The sequence below is a fragment of the Centroberyx affinis genome, unplaced genomic scaffold (assembly GCF_046629955.1).
Source record: "Centroberyx affinis isolate AG114_WGS23_722 - 3 ecotype Tasmania unplaced genomic scaffold, CSIRO-AGI_Caff_v1 ptg000503l_1, whole genome shotgun sequence".
NCBI lineage: Eukaryota > Metazoa > Chordata > Actinopteri > Beryciformes > Berycidae > Centroberyx > Centroberyx affinis.
In genome coordinates this window covers 19,063-26,261 of record NW_027279155.1, presented here as the reverse complement: position 1 = coordinate 26,261, position 7,199 = coordinate 19,063, and positions in this window count along the sequence as shown.

Below are 7,199 nucleotides of genomic sequence, written 5' to 3'. Positions count from 1 at the left end.
ATGAGCAGAATAGCTTGAGCTTTAGCAGTTTTGACAATATATGATGCTTTTTTCACATTTTTGGTTTGTTTTTTTAGATAATTTTGTTTCTGTTGTTTCTATGAGCTTTGATGATACTTGCAAATATTCTTCTTGATAAACATTTGGATGCTTTGAACAGGAAAACTTTTTTGTCACAATGTAGGTTAGTTGCTGTAGTTAAGAGACTTGAGTAGAGCTTATCAGGTTATCAGGCCTATCAAAGAGATATAAAAGTATAAAAAAACAAATAAAAAAAAGACCACAATGACCAGGTTGTTGCATTTTGACAATTATCATTTTTAAGTCATGTCAACCTTTGTTATTTTTCAGGCGTTCAGGAAAAACAATAAGATGAAATATTAATTTGAATTTGTCATGTAATAGCCATGTGTTCCATCTTAATGATATACCCCAAAATTAAAGCGCTTCAAAAGGTCAGTGACCACATTAAGTCCAGCTTTTTACATTGACATCTATTCCAAAGGCTGTATGCTCCGTACACAGTACAGTAGAGTTAGTTATACAGCCTTCACAATACTCCCAAAATTGAACAATTACAGTTAGATCCTATTGCCTCAATGTGAAATGAAATGCTGTTATGTAATTCTTTAGGCATAGGAGTAACGGTTTGAAATGCGAACACGGTCTACTCAAGTGAGTGTTTGCCTACTGTGTGACCTAAAGGCCGCGTCACCATTTAATACGATTATGGAGCACATCAGTTGTATTGTATTATTACATTTAAGTGAATTTCATGTACAGGCTGTTCTTTAATGCAAATATCTGAAGCAATAAATAATGCTCATATAAATAATGACTTCTATTTATGGTAAACTACCTTCACATTATTGATGTCTTTTTATCTGGGTTTATTGTTAAGTTGATCTTTTGGCAATAGTCCTTTTCTATATTTAGCTCTATACTCTGTGACTCATTTAATTCATGAATGGTTGGAATATATTAACCGGAGCTCCGCCCTTCCCTCTTTGGAAGTACAGTGCTTTCTGAGTGTATTTTATTCATTTTTTATTTATTTCTTTGGAAATGGCCTGTGCAGAAGTCCAGTATAAGGCTCTGGGGCATCATTTATAAAAAACTTTGGCTTAAGATTTTTATTTTATTCATTTTTTTTCCAAATTGTATGCATACCTGATTCCAAATAAAGCTTCACACACACCATCCGTCTCATATTATAAATGTTATACCTTAACTGACAATGAAGTCTTTTCGTATTTTGTAATGTTGAGTGCTACAACAGATAAAAAGATACATGCATACATAAATACTGTAGATATGATAAAATGCTGGCTTAACCAGTCACTTACACTTGCTTGATGGAACAACAGTCGGCATGTGTCGTCACTCCTTTGATTATAAACACGCACATCCAGATCATGCAGCTTCTACAGTCGGTGGAACGTTAAATCCATCTTGGGGGTCTCTGTGGCTGCAACATCTGGCTCACATCTGTTTGTCAAGGATTTAGCTCCATTTAAGTTGCTTTTTCCATTCAGCATGACCATACTCTACACCAATTTAAGCTGTCACTGATGGCACCAAATGACATCAATCATAGCATATAGCTTGAGAAGCTAAGATCAACTCTACAGTGGAGAGGGGGACCTTCTTCTCTCACACATGTGATAACCACGGCTCTATCAGAATGTTCTCCACACTACCAGAATCAGCTCTACTTTGCTGACCTTTATACACACATTTGGCATATCGCATACAGATGCAGCCAAATAAATGTAAAGCACAGCTGGTAGATTGTGGTGCAGATTGCCATGCCGAAGAACAGGTTTGAATATTTCTGTTGTTTCTTGAGGCAAGCTGATGTTATGAAATGTGAAATAAATTAAGAAACTTAAATGGCTGCAACTAGAATGTTATCTGTACATTCTTTTGCTCTCTAGAACTGCTTTTTATGTTTTTGTTTGTCACAATTTCTGCTTTTATCTGCTCTGTTAGACTTTCCAACAATTCCACTTTCTAGGGAGCTGTTGTATCATTTATTTTCAGCAGCACAGCAGTGTAATTGGTTGCTGTAACAGCCTTAACCTTTCATTTCATCCCTGTGTTTGATGGCAAGAACAATATGCTGCAATATCCTGTTTGATAAATAACAATGGAAGCTTAATTTATTTGAATCCATTTTTTGGCATGGAGGGGAGGACTATAGGACTATAAGGTTTAGGACAAAACTTTATGGAGTAAGGCAACTCCCTCAGGGAAAAGAAAGACGTTTGTGGAGCAAATACGTCAGCAGGAGGAGGCAGCAAGGTGTGCTGAGGCGTCCCTCAGGCACAAGGCCAAGTGGATAAATTGGGAAAGTGTAGAGAGGAAGAAACTTGGCTGGAGGGAGTTGTGGGGTATGGAGGAAAGTCAATTTAGATTTATTATAGGTAGGTGAGGACCCTTCCTGTCCCTTATGTTTAGACATCGCTATTCTTAGACATATTTTGTCAGGATGTAAAATCTCTGTCCCACATACAATGCACTAATCTTACTGTTTGTTGATACAGTTTGATTTCTGAACTGCTGAGCGGGCTGTTTGAAGCCAGAAGGTCAGCCGTCCCTGCAGATTCATGACAGCCGAGCCTGTCCTTTGTGGTAACTATTTCAGGTTAGCACATCATCCTTTTGACATCTGAATTGGGCTTCTGTGGAGCTCGCCCTGGTTTATGGCACAAAGGATTGTAACATCGCATCCTGTGTATTGGTAATGTTGCATGATGTTTTTCTTTTTGTTGCAGTCAATTGCATTGACCTCACCTTTCCCTGAACCTTCAGTGTATACAGTGTAGGTCACTGCACTGCTTTAATGTATAAAGATCAAACCCATGACCTTTCGTTTCATAACCCAAGGTATCTCACTACATCGACCTCAGAGAGACTCTCTCCTGCTGAGAGCTTTCTTCATGGAATACAACGTCTCATCATGCTTCCTTGAGATATTAACAAAACATTTCTACATAATACTTTATCTCTCAATACAGGTACATTTTATAGAAGCTAATTTTAAATATTTCAAAATCAGTGGGTCCAATTCAGACCTTGACTTAATCACCACTCAGTTGTTTTTTATGGGTGCACTGATTCCAATTGTGGAGTTCTGCATGCATCTTTAATTATATAGCTCTTTTCAAAACAATTTCAAAGTGTGCTACAAAGGATAAAAAACATTAATAAATTAAACAGCAAAAGGTGTGACTATCTAGACTATTAAATCAAGGCAAGAGTCATAAAAGGGAGGTGAAAAACAAACAAGGTGATTATATAAAAGCAAAAGTCTTAAAGAGTAATTTAAAAGATGATGCAGATCTTCATTTGACATTGGAGAAAATTTACTATTCTACAAGAGGGTATGCTCAGACGTTTTATGCTGTATGGCAACCATTTTTGACCTATATAGAAAAAGCGGACGCCACTGATATTGTAGTTTTGTAATACTGACCCCATATTATATATAGCTTACTTGTTTATTATTTGTGTTTTTAATTTTTTTTTTTTTTTATGTTTTTCTTACCACTCATTATTTATTTATTTTTATTTTTTATTTTTTTTTATGTTTTTCTTACCACTCATTATTTATTTATTTTTATTTTTTTGTATCGTTTATTGTATCTTTTAATTTTATTTATTTGATTTTATTTTTTGTATCTTACCTACGATTCTTGTCAGACTGACTTTATTTATATGTACATGTAATTGTTTGTGAAATATATTCTGATTTCTAAATGGTACAATAAGGATGGGGCTCTGTTGGAGCAGAAACATGGAGGGGGGATATATTGTGTTTATCCAACTGTATCTGTGATTTATTGCATTTTGTATGACTTTAAATACCAATAAAAAGACCTTGAGCAAAAAAACAAACAAAAAAAAGATGATGCAGATCTAGCCAGCCTGCTCTTCAGGCAACTTGTTCCAAAGTCTAATGGTAATATTTTTAATCTACATTTTGGAACAGCCAGTAGGAACCTGCCTGAAAACCTCAGGCTAGAACATGGCTGATATGGGGTTAAAAGGTCTGTGATATAGCTTGGTATAAGACCCATCCTGCCTTAAATGTGATCTTCTTGAAATAAATTCTGACACTAACAGGTAACCAATGGAAAGATGCTAAAATCGGGGTGATTCATTTCCAGCAAGAATCCTAGCTGCTGCCTTTTGTTGGAGTCAGAGACGAGAGAGAAACCTTTGACTGAGGCAGGACTACAGAGAGTTGCAGTAGTCTTAAGTGAGAACAGATAAAAGCATGTACAGTACAGTTTTCTCCAGATCACAAAAAAAGTATCCAAAAGTGGAAGGATACACTAAATAATCCATGTAAATTATCAGTTATCACATTTATTCAGAAGCCTCATTCTCATAGGTGTGCTGATAATCCATCACGGTAACGATGAAGTCTTAAACTGGTTCTGTCAAACTTTCTGTTTTATGGTTATTTCATTGTGCCTCAGCTGAGTGTTTTCATGTGAGTGAGCACATTACGTTACGCTCTGCTTTCTGTCAATCACCTGACTCCAGCAGGGAGAAATGGAAGTCTCTGCCAGGAAATAATCCCTCAAAAACACGAGGCCTCAAACTTTATTGTCACATGCATGTCTTATTTGGTGGTGTCTTTGTTTGCCCGGAGTGCTTATGCCAGTAAAACAAATGTTTTTATAATCCATATGTGATGGCTGGCGATCTGTTCAGGGTGTTCCCCTCTTTCCCTGCCTTCCCCCCCCAATGTATTCTGGGAATGGCTCCAGCCCCCTGTGACCCTGTATAGGAATAAGTGGATAAAAGACAATGAATGAAGACTTTATGTGGTTACCATGATTCTAGTGAATGTCTTTACCATCTGCATTCCTCTTTTTAACCACCAGAGGAAGACAGCAATCAGCTGCAACACTAACACCACAGACAGGATCAATCTCAGAGGATCACACTGTCTGTTAAACACCATATAGTTTATCGCACCCCTTCCATTGCATGCTGGGATAGGCATGTATAAGCATGCAAGTCCCTTAAAGTTAGCCGTACCTTCATTTTCCATGTGGCATCGGTTTGTGTTTTTGTCAAGGAGCAACTGCTATTCCTCAGCCTACATCTGGAGAGTGCAAAACAACAAGCAGTGAGAATTAATGAAAATAACTAGTTTTATATCTTATGTTCAGTCGTGTTGTGTTTAATTCCATTATATACTGTTTATGTTATTGGATTGAAGACTTTTTTTCTAAAATGTATTGACTGAGCTGTTGATACAAGGACTAATATTGTGTGGCAGCTGGAAAGCTTTTGATGCTGTTAAGAGTTAATTTACATTTGGATTGTTTGTAACCACTGAAGCAAAATAGAATTTCTGAGATACAGTGGGATCTGAAGGTTGATGAGGGATTATTTTACATCAGCAGTTCCCATCCTTCAGGAATCAGTGTGTCAGTGGTGTACACAGGGGGGCGGCAGAGGGGGAAATCGCCGCTGCCCTTGCTGCACTGGGTGCCCAAGTGCTCCGCTGGGGCCAAGCCAACAAAAAGGAAGTCCAATCATCTGAAATGATAGCCTAGAAGGGCCAAGGGGCAATTAAATGATTCTCTGAAGGGCATCCGTTTAACCCTTTATAGGGGCTGCTGGGAGGGACAAATGCCACTCAAGTCAACCACATGGAAAGTGTTCATTATACTGATAGAGGGTGCGCTTGATCTAACAGAGCGGTCACTGGAGAGTTATTAGTTCTTGCTATTGACTGGACAATCATCTTCAAAAAAAAACATCTTGGGAGCATGACTAACTAACTCTCTCCAAGCCCCTTTCCCTGCTGTAGGTGTAGCCTATACCTTTAACTGATATACTGGACTTAATGACCATTGTCCCAAAGTCAGGGCAAAGGTTGAGCAATTGAACTTGTTATTCCTTTGCTTAAAGGGTCTAGTTGTGTTCTGTCTTTCTTTCTTTCTTTCATCATTGCCTACTGCCTATACTTCCCTTGCTGCCTCAGTGATGATTGTGGTGGCAGAGGTGGTGGAAAATCCCACAGGCTACTGCAGATGATTTGGATGCATTTTTCTGCACAATTTAGCCAACAATAGAGGCATGTTGTCCTATTGCACTGACTTTTATTTCTATGTTGTAATTCACCCATTTGAGAGGAAAGATTTTTTTTTTGCAAAAAAGTTTAACAAACAGGACTTTCTTTTATACCAAAGAGTTATTTAGGGAATTGCAAAGTAGTGTAAAAGAGAGCGGAGTGACGCAGACTTAACCCCTAGAGGGGGTTTTGATGAATTTGGGGCTTTCGGAGGACGCATTCAGAGTTTGCGCACCTGCGTATGACCAGCAGTATCTGACGGTGCAATCGAGGATACCAAATGCAAGCCTAAGAAGTGAGAGGAGCTGGTCCATCTTTTGAAAACATCAGTGAGAAATGACTCTGAAAACGCCCGCCACCTGTACTAACAATGTGTGAAATTGATGTTGGATTACAAACTATTAAGTGGTTTTCCCTCGCTGTATACTCTGAGCACCAGTGAACCATCGTGTCCAGTCCATCTCACCACACACCAGTACGCACCGCTCTCTGTGACACATATTTGTTGTCATCCTGTGAGAAACATGTCACCGAAAGTATTGGCATACTTCTTACTTCTGTCAGTTTTTCATACATGGTAAGTGGCGCATTTTTCTTTAAAATGACAATGTCTAAGTGGAGAACTAGGCTATGTGTTCTGTTTTTTTCAAGATGTTGGCTGACAGCTTAACTTAAACCCTCCAAAGCCTCATTGCGAATGTATTGCTAATTGATTTCTTAAAGAAAACTTCATGTGTGGCTCTTAGTTTACCTGTGTTGTGTTGGGAAGGACTTTTGCTGACAGTCAGGTTTTTGGCATGTTTACTGGCTGCTGCATGCAGTCTGCACAGCACCATGGATTTTAACTGCGCTCCAGACCGTAAGCTACCATGTCTAATTAAGTATATCTCTCTTAAACTGCAAACTCTGACGTTGCTGTTAACACAAGGCATTTTATCACGCAATTAAGGGCTTAATTTTTAATTTCCCTCGCCTTTTATTTAATATTAGCCTTTGATTGATAGCCATATAGAATCAAAGACTCTTCTTTAGATTCAAGCTTGCAGCATTATGATCAATCCCATTGCCTATTAGTTTGCAGTAAAGATGCGCATCAAAA